Source organism: Thalassophryne amazonica, chromosome 6 (assembly GCF_902500255.1).
Source record: "Thalassophryne amazonica chromosome 6, fThaAma1.1, whole genome shotgun sequence".
NCBI lineage: Eukaryota > Metazoa > Chordata > Actinopteri > Batrachoidiformes > Batrachoididae > Thalassophryne > Thalassophryne amazonica.
In genome coordinates this window covers 128,973,061-128,990,343 of record NC_047108.1, presented here as the reverse complement: position 1 = coordinate 128,990,343, position 17,283 = coordinate 128,973,061, and the positions used below count along the sequence as shown (strand labels likewise).

Genomic DNA, 17,283 nt, shown 5'->3' with positions numbered 1-17,283 from the left:
ACACACACAAGATGCCTGTATTACAGTAGATAAGCAAAATGATTGCGCATTTTGTGACTAAAACATGAAATTCGGCACACGTATTCGTATTCTAAATTAAGTAATGTTCATTTTCAGATGTGGAGGTGTCCTGGAGTTGACCTCTAATGACATATAGGGGTCAATGAAGAATTACACAGGGATCAAAATTCTAAAATGTTTCTATCATATTGAAAAAGTTTATCATATTATTTGTCTGACCATAAAGATTCCAAAAATGTATAGTTTGGAATATCTGTCATTGAATGTTATGGAGTTATGGTGGCAAAAACAGCAGAAGCAATGACAAGGGTCAATTACAGTTTGTACAGGGGTCAAAAGTTAAAGTTGCACCAATTGTAGAAGGTGATTCAAATTATTGGTTGAGCTAATAGGAATAATAAATGGAATAGATTTGTTTGTGTTGAATGTTTAGTCTCAACAAGGTTGATGTCCATTGGATGTGACACATGTAACCCCGTAACATAACTAAGCATGATATATGGTCCAAACTATTCCTTTTTAAAACCCTGTTAACTCAATAATTTGCATCACTTTTTACCAAAACTGGAGCAACTTTATCTTTTGACCCCTGTACAAACTGAAATTGACATTTGTCATTGTTTCTGCTGTTTTATAAATCGATAACATTCAGTCATAGATAGTCCAAATTATACCTTTTTGGAATCTTTCTAAATCTAAATGTCATAGATGCTGACCCAATTCTTAGGGACCTAGCAGAGTTGATAGAAGTTGTCAGAATGGCTGGTAATCAAGGAGAGCAAGGTAAATTTGCTCTGCTTTTAAATCGTCTCTTAAAGCACATTTTTTCTCTTTGGCTTTTAACACAGCTTGACATTGTTTTTTTTTGTGTGTGTTTTTGCTTTTAACTTTAACTTTTTATTTATTAAATTATTGTAACTTGCCTGTTTTTGTTGTGTACAGCGCTTTGGTTGTTGGTGCATTTTAAATTGCTTTATAAATAAATTGAGAAATTGAGAAATTTGTCATCCCAAGAACATAATTTTCAGTTGTTGGTTATGAACAGCTCAAATGGGATATGTATTGTGTATGTATGTATGGGATATGTATATGTATTGTAGGTAGAATATTCTCCCACAATAGTGTTAAACAACTTTTCCTTTTTTTGCAGGTGGTTCTGATTACCAGGCCATGTTGGTTTGGGGAGGAGGGAGAGGACCACCTCATTTGTCCATCACTGAGCAACAGCTGTTGTTTCTGAGGTCTTGTGGCTTCACAATACCTCAGACAGCTGGTATACTAAATGTGTCTGCGCGTACTGTTTATCGACGTATGAGGCAAGTGGCTAAATCATGGTTGATTTTTACTGTATCTGTTTTACTCTGTTATTACATGTCAAAGTATTACATCATTACATATCCATTTGCATATGTATCATTCATACATATACACTTTGGTGAGCACAGCTAATCAAAAAGTTAGCTTTGATAACCACTAAAACGTTAACTGAAAAGTTAGCTTTTATAATGGTAAACTGATAAACTGGGAGGGAAAAATACAGCAGAAGCTACACCTAACCGGTAACATTTAGTATCATTTTTTAATTTAAGTACTACCGACTGAGTAGATTCTGAGTAGAATCAAAGGCGGTCACAAACCCAACACTAATAATGAGTCAGAGCTTCTGTCTTTGTGTGCGTTGCCCACTGCTGTAAGGAAGAGTCATTTGCATTCAATGTACAGTGCCCCATACATGTGGCAAAAGGCATTAAAAGCAAAGCAGGTTTGATTTAAAAATCAAACTTATTCCGGACAGTTTATTCATATTAATGTTATTAACACTGTTGTTTTTGCAAAGTGAAAATATCACATATCTTTTTAGTTTTAAATTAATGCACTAATTCTGAAGCTTTGAGCATTAAAACTCACAGATATCAAAAGGCATTATGGGAAATGAGTCTCCTCTTCACTTGTAAATGTACTTAAGTTGTCCACTAGATGGTGCCTGCGCTAAAATAAATCCTTCGCACATACGGAAGTGAAGGGACTTTCTTTACATGCGGTCTGCAGAGCCTGTGTGCCGTAATGGTTAAAGCCACGCTGGACTTTGGCTGAAAACTGAAGGAAATAACTTGCATCCCTTGAAGAGAGCAGAGCGAGGTGTGTGTTTAGTGTTTGACTTGTGAACATGCAAATGTATTATATTTCGGACATTTTGGTCGAATTAATTTACCTTTGTGGTTCAAGTACATGCGCATATGGCCTAATTATTGAAGTTATTTTGTATATATTATGTGCCAATTGCATTTTGTTTTTGTTTTCATTCTAGTTTTTACGGTGCCACTTGGTGCTTGGTGTTTGGTACTGATGCCCAATGATGCCAGTAAAAGAATTTTGCACCCGTCAGAAAATCTCCCTTATTTCTTACTGGGGACTGCTACATCACTGGTTGCTGTTTATTTGTAAAAAGAAAAAAAAAACTGTACCGTAATGTGTGTTGGTTTTTACAAATAGATATGTATTTGTAAGTATGTCATTTGTTAAAAAAGGCATTTGCGAAACTGAAAAATTCTGTCATTCAGCGCACTGAATGGTGACCATGTGACAGTTGTATACTATTTACACTCCCATCCAGTAGATGGCAGTGTTCTACGCAGTGACCCAAAATGCATAGAACACTGCCATCTACTCAGCTCAGCTCCTCACGGTGGCCTGATTGTTGCAAAAAATATAACAGACGGGGACTAACGTGTGATTTTAGGGTTTACAAATTATGCCAGCAAAAAACGTTAGTGGACTAAAAGTGGGAGCTAATTGGTCCGCTGATGGTTTTCAAAGTTAGTTGAAAAGCTAATCCACTAACAAAAAAGTTAACTTCGCTAATTAGCGGTTAGCAGATTAAATCAAATCAATTTTATTTATATAGCGCCAAATCACAACAAACAGTTGCCCCAAGGCACTTTATATTGTAAGGCAAGGCCATACAATAATTACGGAAAAACCCCAACGGTCAAAACGACCCCCTGTGAGCAAACACTTGGCAACAGTGGGAAGGAAAACTTCCTTTTAACAGGAAGAAACCTCCAGCAGAACCAGGCTCAGGGAGGGGCAGTCTTCTGCTGGGACTGGTTGGGGCTGAGGGAGAGAACCAGGAAAAAGACATGCTGTGGAGAGGAGCAGAGATCAATCACTAATGATTAAATGCAGAGTGGTACATACAGAGCAAAAAGAGAAAGAAACACTCAGTGCATCATGGGAACCCCCCAGCAGTCTACGTCTATAGCAGCATAACTAAGGGATGGTTCAGGGTCACCTGATCCAGCCCTAACTATAAGCTTTAGCAAAAAGGAAAGTTTTAAGCCTAATCTTAAAAGTAGAGAGGGTGTCTGTCTCCCTGATCCGAATTGGGAGCTGGTTCCACAGGAGAGGAGCCTGAAAGCTGAAGGCTCTGCCTCCCATTCTATTCTTACAAACCCTAGGAACTACAAGTAAGCCTGCAGTCTGAGAGCGAAGCGCTCTATTGGGGTGATATGGTACTATGAGGTCCCTAAGATAAGATGGGACCTGATTATTCAAAACCTTATAAGTAAGAAGAAGAATTTTAAATTCTATTCTAGAATTAACAGGAAGCCAATGAAGAGAGGCCAATATGGGTGAGATATGCTCTCTCTGAGATTACTGTGCTCCTCACTGCATATACACACACAAACACACATGCTAAAACAATCAACATTAAATTATGTGCTAAACACATTTTTATTTCTAATAACAGACTGTTCAACCTGGCTCAGGCATATTCAAGTATGTCAGAATCTGAACTGGATCAACTAGTCACAGAGCTGGTGGCTGGCAATGACATGGTGGGTCCTGAGTCTGTAAGAGCGGCGCTGCAGGCACAGGGACTCCATGTACAACGAAGAAGGGTGCGAGAAAGTATGCTGCGTACAAACCCTGGGGCAGCTGCTCTTAGGTGTTTGCTGCAGAGACCAGAGAGACGGAATTATCGTGTACAAGGTCCTAACTCTTTGTAGCACATTGACGGTAACCACAAGCTGATAAGGTATTGACCTTTTCTTAACTCAATTATTACATCAGATATTTGCAGTTGCACTATTTTATGTCAGTGACTATGATATCAATAATATAAAGGTTTTTTTTTTTAGGTGGAGGATAGTCATCCATGGAGGGATAGATGGCTACAGTCGCCTACTAGTTTTCCTCCGAGCCTCCTCCAACAATCGCAGCAGCACAGTGTTGGACAGTTTTGTCAGTGCTGCGGCTCGCTACAGCTTGCCCTCCCGGGTCAGGACTGACAGAGGAGGAGAAAACAGTGCCGTGTGCCTCATGATGAACATTTTCAGAGGTTTTAGACCAGGAAGCGCTATGCAAGGGAGGAGCATACACAACCAATGCATAGAGAAGCTCTGGGGGGACCTCTGGCGTGGACTCATCAACGTATACCATGAGCTGTTCCACTTTTTGGAGAGTGAGGGCATAATCAACCCTCACAGTGATATGCATCTTTGGGCTCTCCATTATGTTTATCTTCCCAGGCTTAACAGGGATTTGGCAGACTTTGTGAGTCAGTGGAACAGCCACGGGCTGAGGACAGAAGGTCACATGAGCCCACTGCAGATTTTTGTTTGAGGGTGCCTTCAACAGCAGCAGAGAAGAAGCTCAGTTGCCATGCAGGACATTTTTGGAGGAACTGGAGATATTCCTCTTCAAGCTGATGGTGCTGCCCTTCCTGCTCCTGCTGTCGCTGCCGCCGCCCCTGCTGCTGCTGCATTGTTAGACTGGCCAGAGAGGGTAACTGTGCCACATATAGACTATTCTTTGGAAGGGGCAGTAATGGAGCAAATTCAGACACAGTTTGATCTCAGTGGCCCCAGGGAACACCTAGGAATACTAGTCCTACATGCTCTTGTATCGTTTCTGGAGTCCCTATAATAGAATATTAACCCCCAAAGCATGAATCAACTGCTAATCATGAAATAAGCCTGGTTCGCACAGCAAGATACACTCAACAAAAATATAAATGCAACACTTTTGGTTTTGCTCCCATTTTGTATGAGATGAACTCAAAGATCTAAAACTTTTTCCACATACACAATATCACCATTTCCCTCAAATATTGTTCACAAACCAGTCTAAATCTGTGACAGTGAGCACTTCTCCTTTGCTGAGATAATCCATCCCACCTCACAGGTGTGCCATATCAAGATGCTGATTAGACACCATGATTAGTGCACAGGTGTGCCTTAGACTGCCCACAATAAAAGGCCACTCTGAAAGGTGCAGTTTTGTTTTATTGGGGGGGATACCAGTCAGTATCTGGTGTGACCACCATTTGCATCATGCAGTGCAACACATCTCCTTCGCATAGAGTTGATCAGGTTGTCAATTGTGGCCTGTGGAATGTTGGTCCACTCCTCTTCAATGGCTGTGTGAAGTTGCTGGATATTGGCAGGAACTGGTACACGCTGTCGTATATGCCAGTCCAGAGCATCCCAAACATGCTCAATGGGTGACATGTCCGGTGAGTATGCCGGCCATGCAAGAACTGGGACATTTTCAGCTTCCAAGAATTGTGTACAGATCCTTGCAACATGGGGCCGTGCATTATCCTGCTGCAACATGAGGTGATGTTCTTGGATGTATGGCACAACAATGGGCCTCAGGATCTCGTCATGGTATCTCTGTGCATTCAAAATGCCATCAATAAAATGCACCTGTGTTCTTCGTCCATAACAGACGCCTGCCCATACCATAACCCCACTGCCACCATGGGCCACTCGATCCACAACATTGACATCAGAAAACCGCTCACCCACACGACGCCACACACGCTGTCTGCCATCTGCCCTGGACAGTGTGAACCGGGATTCATCCGTGAAGAGAACACCTCAACAACGTGCCAAACGCCAGCGAATGTGAGCATTTGCCCACTCAAGTCGGTTACAACGACGGAGTCAGGTCGAGACCCCGATGAGGACGACGAGCATGCAGATGAGCTTCCCTGAGACGGTTTCTGACAGTTTGTGCAGAAATTCTTTGGTTATGCAAACCGATTGTTTCAGCAGCTGTCCGAGTGGCTGGTCTCAGACGATCTTGGAGGTGAACATGCTGGATGTGGAGGTCCTGGGCTGGTGTGGTGACACGTGGTCTGCGGTTGTGAGGCTGGTTGGATGTACTGCCAAATTCTCTGAAACGCCTTTGGAGACGGCTTATGGTAGAGAAATGAACATTCAATACACGAGTAACAGCTCTGGTTGACATTCCTGCTGTCAGCATGCCAATTGCACACTCCCTCAAATCTTGCGACATCTGTGGCATTGTGCTGTGTGATAAAACTGCACCTTTCAGAGTGGCCTTTTATTGTGGGCAGTCTAAGGCACACCTGTGCACTAATCATGGTGTCTAATCAGCATCTTGATATGGCACACCTGTGAGGTGGGATGGATTATCTCAGCAAAGGAGAAGTGCTCACTATCACAGATTTAGACTGGTTTGTGAACAATATTTGAGGGAAATGGTGATATTGTGTATGTGGAAAAAGTTTTAGATCTTTGAGTTCATCTCATACAAAATGAGAGCAAAACCAAAAGTGTTGCGTTTATATTTTTGTTGAGTGTAATTAGACCAATATCGGACGCCCCGAGAATTGTGATGACACTAAATATAATCTTATCAGATATTCCTGCTATGTGTGATGTGTTAAGAGCGCTCTGATCTGCTCGGAAGGACGTCTGGGGCGCTCCGATCGCAAATCGGGGATATTCAACATGTTGGATAGTCTTGGCCCAATATCGCAGCGTGTGTTGTGTCCTCCGACCACAAACAAGCACGCACCCTGCAGAATGTGACATGCAGCCAATCAGAAAACAAGGTGGCGAATGCACAGAGCAAAAAATAAAATCAAAACAGCTGTTCTGACTTACCCGAAAGTACGGTAATCACGCTGTCTCCACTCCTTTAAAGAATGCCTTTTCTTTTTCTTTTTGTATCGTTTTTTCCCCTCCATTTTAAATAGTCCACAAACTATCTCCGTCTGTTTACTCTGAAGTCACATTTAATCTCGAGAGATTTTGAGAGATTTCCTGTCTGAGCTGGGAATGTTCGTGTGTGAAATCTGTTCGTGTGTGGTGTGGTGACTTCACCGTGTGGCTGAACACCACACACCATACAATCAAACCTGTTAGATCTAGATCTATTTTTTTTTTTTAATCTCCACGTGTGTGGTCTCAGGTTTTGGAAACCTACAGATAATTTTAAAATCCTGCAGTGTGAACCAGGCTTTACCCACAAACTGTTAATTGCAAAACGTGAATGCAGGTCTTTTTTTTTTCTTTTAAACACTTTGTACATGGTCCCGACCCTTCTGTTTCTCTGTCGCCTGCTCGTTCAGGTCAGTGCTATTTTTCTAGCTCAAAGGACGTTCATATGGATAAAAATAAGGTCATAGCTTGTTGTTTACCTTCCTGAGGTTAGAAACTAGTGCTGTTTGTTTTTGTACAACGTTTCTCTTAAGATTCTTGAGCCGTTTACCGGAGGGGGAGGTGTCTGTCCTCTGTGAGTTTGACAGGTGGACCAGCCAAACTGTACACCTGACACTGTCCCTGGAGCAGGACACACCCAGCGGGGCCAGGCGCTTGACACCAGAAGCGACAGCTGCTTGTATCACCTTCCCACCGCACTGGCTGTAGTGAGCCCCAGCAAAAAATAAAAATAAAAAAATCATTTTTGTGATAATTGGGTTTGAGATCAAGATTTCCTGCAGTAATTGATCTGTAAACTAAAATCCATAAACTACTTAAACTGAAAAAAATATATATCATGAATGATATTCACATTTTGTAAGGCCTACATTCACATTTTGGGAGATCATTTTTCAGCATTCACATTTTGCAATTACGTGTTTGCAGATAGTTCACGATTTGAAGCTGATTCACGTTTTGGGGATTAAGATAGCACAAAAAAAAACCTGTCAGCATTATGGGGACAGGTACCTTGCCAAAAGATGAACAAGACAGACTACCACGAGGAATGACCACCATGAAGCGAGACTGACTGGCAAGGCCATTCACTATTTTCATGCCAAATTTGGAGACAAACTTTGAAAAATTGCAACCAGGAAATTTGTTTTGTTTATTTTAGTGGTTGACATTCCTTTGACCTTGAGCTTTATCCTTTTGTTTGCTGAAAGGTATCTTGGTAGGAAAGCTATATGTGACATTGCAAGAGTCTGCATTGATGACTTTCATGGTTTTTCCACACCCTTAAAATGTTTAAATTTTCAGGTTTTATCATGATGATGCCATAACTTTCAAAGTTTTTGTGTAGGCTCTCAGTTGTCCAGGTGGTTTCCATAGTAGAGAAGCTTGAATCTTCGACTGGACTGTCTGACTCTTGTGTCTACAGAGAAGTCAGACTTCCAGAGCAAGAATTTTAGCTGAGGAAGCTTCTGATTTTGTGTATTACATGACATGTTTCACTGTAATCTGAAATTTGACCGAGTTTACATCACCTTTGACCTTAAGTAAACCCTGATGGTCCAGGTTGATCACTCATCCCAAGTAATGGCTTATGGACAAGGCCATTCACTGTTTTCATGCCAAATTTGGAGGCACACTTAGAAAAATGTTGACCAGGAAAGTTGTCTGGTTGAATTTAGAGTTTGACCATGACCTTTAACCTTGAGTTTGGTCCTGTTATGTGCTGAAAGGTATCTTGCTCGGACTGCTATACGTGAAGTTGTAAGAGTCTGCGATGTAAACGGTGCCGCACAGTGAGTTAAAGGTGAAAAATGCAGTGATTACAAACATACTGAGTAACACATCTTACTTCGTTTTGACAAGAGAATCTTAGCTGTTGATAATTACTGTTGATAAGATAGTCACTGGATGTTGATAAGATAGTCACTGGATGTTGATAATTACTGTTGATATGATAGTCAATGGATGTTGATAATCACTGTTGATAAGATAGTAACTGGATGTTGATAAGATAGTCACTGGATGTTGATAAGATAGTCACTGGATGTTGATAAGATAGTCACTGGATGTTGATAAGATAGTCACTGGATGTTGATAAGATAGTCACTGGATGTTGATAATCACTGTTGATAAGATAGTCAATGGATGTTGATAATCACTGTTGATAAGATAGTCACTGGATGTTGATAATCACTGTTGATAAGATAGTCACTGGATGTTGATAATCACTGTTGATAAGATAGTCACTGGATGTTGATAATCACTGTTGATAAGATAGTCACTGGATGTTGATAATCACTGTTGATAAGATAGTCAATGGATGTTGATAATCACTGTTGATAAGATAGTCACTGGATGTTGATAATCACTGTTGATAAGATAGTCAATGGATGTTGATAATCACTGTTGATAAGATAGTCACTGGATGTTGATAATCACTGTTGATAAGATAGTCACTGGATGTTGATAATCACTGTTGATAAGATAGTCAATGGATGTTGATAATCACTGTTGATAAGATAGTCACTGGATGTTGATAATCACTGTTGATAAGATAGTCACTGGATGTTGATAATCACTGTTGATAAGATAGTCAATGGATGTTAATAATCACTGTTGATAAGATAGTCAATGGATGTTGATAATCACTGTTGATAAGATACTCACTGGATGTTAATAATCACTGTTGATAAGATAGTCAATGGATGTTGATAATCACTGTTGATAAGATACTCACTGGATGATGATAAGATAGTCACTGGATGTTGATAATCACTGTTGATAAGATAGTCAATGGATGTTGATAATTACTGTTGATAAGATAGTCAATGGATGTTGATAATTACTGTTGATAAGATAGTCAATGGATGTTGATAATCACTGTTGATAAGATACTCACTGGATGTTAATAATCACTGTTGATAAGATAGTCAATGGATGTTGATAATCACTGTTGATAAGATACTCACTGGATGATGATAAGATAGTCACTGGATGTTGATAATCACTGTTGATAAGATAGTCACTGGATGTTGATAATTACTGTTGATAAGATAGTCACTGGATGTTGATAATCACTGTTGATAAGATAGTCACTGGATGTTGATAATCACTGTTGATAAGATAGTCAATGGATGTTGATAATTACTGTTGATAAGATAGTCACTGGATGTTGATAATCACTGTTGATAAGATAGTCACTGGATGTTGATAATCACTGTTGATAAGATACTCACTGGATGTTGATAATCACTGTTGATAAGATAGTCAATGGATGTTAATAATCACTGTTGATAAGATAGTCACTGGATGTTGATAATCACTGTTGATAAGATAGTCAATGGATGCTAATAATCACTGTTGATAAGATAGTCAATGGATGTTGATAATCACTGTTGATAAGATACTCACTGGATGATGATAAGATAGTCACTGGATGTTGATAATCACTGTTGATAAGATAGTCAATGGATGTTGATAATTACTGTTGATAAGATAGTCACTGGATGTTGATAATCACTGTTGATAAGATAGTCAATGGATGTTGATAATCGCTGTTGATAAGATAGTCAATGGATGTTGATAATCACTGTTGATAAGATAGTCACTGGATGTTGATAATCACTGTTGATAAGATAGTCAATGGATGTTAATAATCACTGTTGATAAGATAGTCAATGGATGTTGATAATCACTGTTGATAAGATAGTCACTGGATGTTGATAATCACTGTTGATAAGATAGTCAATGGATGTTAATAATCACTGTTGATAAGATAGTCAATGGATGTTGATAATCACTGTTGATAAGATACTCACTGGATGTTGATAAGATAGTCACTGGATGTTGATAATCACTGTTGATAAGATAGTCACTGGATGCTGATAATTACTGTTGATAAGATAGTCACTGGATGCTGATAATTACTGTTGATAAGATAGTCACTGGATGCTGATAATTACTGTTGATAAGATCATCACTGGATGTTGATAATTACTGTTGATAAGATAATCACTGGATGTTGATAATTACTGTTGATAAGATAATCACTGGATGTTGATAATTACTGTTGATAAGATAGTCACTGGATGTTGATAATTACTGTTGATAAGATGGACACTGGATGCTGATAATTACTGTTGATAAGATAATCACTGGATGTTGATAATTACTGTTGATAAGATAATCAATCAATCAATCAATTTTTTTATATAGCGCCAAATCACAACAAACAGTTGCCCCAAGGCGCTTTATATTGTAAGGCAAGGCCATACAATAATTATGTAAAACCCCAACGGTCAAAACGACCCCCTGTGAGCAAGCACTTGGCTACAGTGGGAAGGAAAAACTCCCTTTTAACAGGAAGAAACCTCCAGCAGAACCAGGCTCAGGGAGGGGCAGTCTTCTGCTGGGACTGGTTGGGGCTGAGGGAGAGAACCAGGAAAAAGACATGCTGTGGAGGGGAGCAGAGATCGATCACTAATGATTAAATGCAGAGTGGTGCATACAGAGCAAAAAGAGAAAGAAACAGTGCATCATGGGAACCCCCCAGCAGTCTACGTCTGTAGCAGCATAACTAAGGGATGGTTCAGGGTCACCTGATCCAGCCCTAACTATAAGCTTTAGCAAAAAGGAAAGTTTTAAGCCTAATCTTAAAAGTAGAGAGGGTGTCTGTCTCCCTGATCTGAATTGGGAGCTGGTTCCACAGGAGAGGAGCCTGAAAGCTGAAGGCTCTGCCTCCCATTCTACTCTTACAAACCCTAGGAACTACAAGTAAGCCTGCAGTCTGAGAGCGAAGCGCTCTATTGGGGTGATATGGTACTACGAGGTCCCTAAGATAAGATGGGACCTGATTATTCAAAACCTTTTAAGTAAGAAGAAGAATTTTAAATTCTATTCTAGAATTAACAGGAAGCCAATGAAGAGAGGCCAATATGGGTGAGATATGCTCTCTCCTTCTAGTCCCCGTCAGTACTCTAGCTGCAGCATTTTGAATTAACTGAAGGCTTTTTAGGGAACTTTTAGGACAACCTGATAATAATGAATTACAATAGTCCAGCCTAGAGGAAATAAATGCATGAATTAGTTTTTCAGCATCACTCTGAGACAAGACCTTTTTGATTTTAGAGATATTGCGTAAATGCAAAAAAGCAGTCCTACATATTTGTTTAATATGCGCTTTGAATGACATATCCTGATCAAAAATGACTCCAAGATTTCTCACAGTATTACTAGAGGTCAGGGTAATGCCATCCAGAGTAAGGATCTGGTTAGACACCATGTTTCTAAGATTTGTGGGGCCAAGTACAATAACTTCAGTTTTATCTGAGTTTAAAAGCAGGAAATTAGAGGTCATCCATGTCTTTATGTCTGTAAGACAATCCTGCAGTTTAGCTAATTGGTGTGTGTCCTCTGGCTTCATGGATAGATAAAGCTGGGTATCATCTGCGTAACAATGAAAATTTAAGCAATACCGTCTAATAATACTGCCTAAGGGAAGCATGTATAAAGTGAATAAAATTGGTCCTAGCACAGAACCTTGTGGAACTCCATAATTAACTTTAGTCTGTGAAGAAGATTCCCCATTTACATGAACAAATTGTAATCTATTAGACAAATATGATTCAAACCACCGCAGCGCAGTGCCTTTAATACCTATGGCATGCTCTAATCTCTGTAATAAAATTTTATGGTCAACAGTATCAAAAGCAGCACTGAGGTCTAACAGAACAAGCACAGAGATGAGTCCACTGTCTGAGGCCATAAGAAGATCATTTGTAACCTTCACTAATGCTGTTTCTGTACTATGATGAATTCTAAAACCTGACTGAAACTCTTCAAATAGACCATTCCTCTGCAGATGATCAGTTAGCTGTTTTACAACTACCCTTTCAAGAATTTTTGAGAGAAAAGGAAGGTTGGAGATTGGCCTATAATTAGCTAAGATAGCTGGGTCAAGTGATGGCTTTTTAAGTAATGGTTTAATTACTGCCACCTTAAAAGCCTGTGGTACATAGCCAACTAACAAAGATAGATTGATCAAGTTAAAATTTTGTTAGCAAAGAAAGTCATGAAGTCATTACTAGTTAAAGTTAATGGAATACTCAGCTCAATAGAGCTCTGACTCTTTGTCAGCCTGGCTACAGTGCTGAAAAGAAACCTGGGGTTGTTCTTATTTTCTTCAATTAGTGATGAGTAGAAAGCTGTCCTAGCTTTACGGAGGGCCTTTTTTTATAGAGCAACAGACTCTTTTTAAAGGCTAAGTGAAGATCTTCTAAATTAGTGAGACGCCATTTCCTCTCCAACTTACGGGTTATCTGCTTTAAGCTACGAGTTTGTGAGTTATACCACGGAGTCAGGCACTTCTGATTTAAAGCTCTCTTTTTTAGAGGAGCTACAGCATCCAAAGTTGTCTTCAATGAGGATGTAAAACTATTGACGAGATACTCTATCTCCCTTACAGAGTTTAGGTAGCTACTCTGCACTGTGTTGGTATATGGCATTAGAGAACATAAAGAAGGAATCATATCCTTAAACCTAGTTACAGCGCTTTCTGAAAGACTTCTAGTGTAATGAAACTTATTCCCCACTGCTGGGTAGTCCATCAGAGTAAATGTAAATGTTATTAAGAAATGATCAGACAGAAGGGAGTTTTCAGGGAATACTGTTAAGTCTTCTATTTCCATACCATAAGTCAGAACAAGATCTAAGATATGATTAAAGTGGTGGGTGGACTCATTTACTTTTTGAGCAAAGCCAATAGAGTCTAATAATAGATTAAATGCAGTGTTGAGGCTGTCATTCTCAGCATCTGTGTGGATGTTAAAATCGCCCACTATAATTATCTTATCTGAGCTAAGCACTAAGTCAGACAAAAGGTCTGAAAATTCACAGAGAAACTCACAGTAACGACCAGGCGGACGATAGATACTAACAAATAAAACTGGTTTTTGGGACTTCCAATTTGGATGGACAAGACTAAGAGTCAAGCTTTCAAATGAATTAAAGCTCTGTCTGGGTTTTTGATTAATTAATAAGCTGGAATGGAAGATTGCTGCTAATCCTCCGCCCCGGCCCGTGCTACGAGTGTTCTGGCAGTTAGTGTGACTCGGGGGTGTTGACTCATTTAAACTAACATATTCATCCTGCTGTAACCAGGTTTCTGTAAGGCAAAATAAATCAATATCATTTACCAACAGGGACTTAGAAGAGAGAGACCTAATGTTTAATAGACCACATTTAACTGTTTTAGTCTGTGGTGCAGTTGAAGGTGCTATATTATTTTTTCTTTTTGAATTTTTATGCTTAAATAGATTTTTGCTGGTTATTGGTAGTCTGGGAGCAGGCACCGTCTCTACGGGGATGGGGTAATGAGGGGATGGCAGGGGGAGAGAAGCTGCAGAGAGGTGTGTAAGACTACAACTCTGCTTCCTGGTCCCAACCCTGGATAGTCACGGTTTGGAGGATTTAAGAAAATTGGCCAGATTTCTAGAAATGAGAGCTGCTCCATCCAAAGTGGGATGGATGCCGTCTCTCCTAACAAGACCAGGTTTTCCCCAGAAGCTTTGCCAATTATCTATGAAGCCCACCTCATTTTTTGGACACCACTCAGACAGCCAGCAATTCAAGGAGAACATGCGGCTAAACATGTCACTCCCGGTCTGATTGGGGAGGGGCCCAGAGAAAACTACAGAGTCCGACATTGTTTTTGCAAAGTTACACACCGATTTAATGTTAATTTTAGTGACCTCCGATTGGCGTAACCGGGTGTCATTACTGCCGACGTGAATTACAATCTTACCAAATTTACGCTTAGCCTCAGCCAGCAGTTTCAAATTTCCTTCAATGTCGCCTGCTCTGGCCCCCGGAAGACAATTGACTATGGTTGCTGGTGTCGCTAACTTCACATATCGCAAAACAGAGTCGCCAATAACCAGAGTTTGATCCTCGGCGGGTGTGTCGTCGAGTGGGGAAAAACGGTTAGAGATGTGAACGGGTTGGCGGTGTACACGGGGCTTCTATTTAGGGCTACGCTTCCTCCTCACAGTCACCCAGTCGGCCTGCTTTCCTGGCTGCTCGGGATCTGCCAGGGGGTAACTAACGGCGGCTAAGCTACCTTGGTCCGCACCGACTACAGGGGCCTGGCTAGCTGTAGAATTTTCCACGGTGCGGAGCCGAGTCTCCAATTCGCCCAGCCTGGCCTCCAAAGCTACGAATAAGCTACACTTATTACAAGTACCGTTACTGATAAAGGAGGCCGGGGAATAACTAAACATTTTACACCCAGAGCAGAAAAGTGCGGGAGAGACAGGAGAAGCCGCCATGCTAAATCGGCTAAGAGCTAGTAGCTACGCTAAGCTAGCGGATTCCTAAAAACACGCAAAGTGAATAATGTGTAAATAATTTAGAGGTGATTCAGCAGAAGGAGTGCTTTAGTTAAGGCACGTAAAGATTACACTGGGAAACAAATCGTAATCTAGATAACTAGATCAATCTAACTGCGCAGATTAAACAGCTAACAGATACAGAAAACACCGCTGTGCTCCGGAACAGGAAGTGACAAATCACTGGATGCTGATAATTACTGTTGATAAGATAGTCACTGGATGTTGATAATTACTGTTGATAAGATAGTAACTGGATGCTGATAAATACTGTTGATAAGATAGTCACTGGATGCTGATAAATACTGTTGATAAGATAGTCACTGGATGTTGATAATTACTGTTGATAAGATAGTAACTGGATGTTGTATAAAGTTGTTGAAAGATACATAAAATGTTAAAATAGCATTTGTTAGCTAATGCAAGGTGTAATTTCTTTAATAAAATTTAGATTTTGTTTTTTTTTTGTCTGTCAATATGTCAGTCTCTGTGAACAACATCCAACAGGATCGATCCAGTAGTACTGGTTAGTCGAGTGGCACCACGTACAGTCCAAGAATTTCATATCTTAATTGCAGGTAGGTGAGAGCAAAAATTGACAGTACACACAGGTTTCTGCAGTCTTGTTTACTGACATGGTTGCAATGTATTCCAATATTTATAGTATTTATTGCATCCCTACTGCTTAGTATGTGTGCTCAAAAGATACCTTGGTGGCAGAATTTGACTTTTATTGGGGGGGGGGGGGGGGGGGGGAGAGAAACATTTATTTCACTACGAGCTGAGTTACCCATTGTATGCATGGGTAATGGAGAGGAATTGTAGCCATGCAATACAAAATCAGTTGCCAGCTTCAAAAGTAAGGATCTATGATGTACGAGTAGAGCTTTAAGACACTTTATGAACTTCCTGAACCGAGAAAGGTACAAATTTGAAAGGTTGGCCAGCGGACATTAGGAGGCCTTGCAAGATTTCACAGCAACAGATCCCACAGAGTCAAACAAAGAGCCAGACGATATAAAATGTTTGTTAAAACGATTAAACATCTACATCCTATCATAGACAGGAACAGTATCCTTTAAAACATAAGTAGGTAGAACCTGAGAGCTTTTTACTCACCGAGAGAGATTGAATAACATTTCAAAATTTCCATCATAGTACCAATTTGTAGTGAAGCCTCTTGCATGTCTTTTTAACCTCACAGCGGAAAAGAATGAAATTCCCTTAGTACGAAAATTACAGGGTGAACACAAAAACACTCGTTTCAAATATTTATATCAAACCTTACATGAATACTTTTAAAATTTTGAAGAAGAGCCTACAAAAGAGAAAAAAAAACAAAACTTGAGTTTCTGCAACTGTAGATACCAAAATTGTAAAATTATTCCTACAAAGTGTTGACACCCCACTGTCAGTTATACTCTCAGGGGTGGCCTGCTCTGGCCACCAGAAGATCCAGTATTAATTTCACTAAGTGCTTTTAAATCCAAATTGAGAGCATCTGAGTCCAGCTCCATAATATGCACTAAGTATGCTTGAAATTTAAATTTTTATGATCTTTTTATTTGCCTTTTGTTTGTGTCTGTGTAAGCGTGTAACTGTGCTTTGTATTTGCTGATGTTTATCTTGGCCAGGACGTTCTTGGAAAAGATGTTCTTAATCTTAATGGGAGTATTTTAGTAAATATATATATATATATATATATATATATATATATATATATATATAAAAACAACTAAAAGTTACTCACGAGATTTGAACCCGCAAGGTTCTAACTGAAAGACAAGTGCTTTACCACTACACTACAGATATAGTTAAACAGTAGGGACGTAAAATACCTAAACTCAAGAAAGAAACGTATTTATTAAAATAAATAAATAAATAAATAAAACAAAAGGATATGT

General features: G+C 39.7%; 1 protein-coding gene and 1 long non-coding RNA gene across 2 annotated transcripts in view; one reads left to right on the top strand and one right to left on the bottom strand.

The window, feature by feature from the left end:
- cptp (ceramide-1-phosphate transfer protein) overlaps positions 1-17,283 on the bottom strand; it is a 63,224-nt gene that overhangs the window by 5,693 nt on the left and 40,248 nt on the right. The window lies entirely within an intron of this gene.
- LOC117513107 lies at positions 1,221-4,307 on the top strand. The gene is made up of 3 exons (XR_004561460.1): positions 1,221-1,341; positions 3,773-4,060; positions 4,164-4,307. It is a non-coding gene; the product is annotated as an uncharacterized LOC117513107 (long non-coding RNA).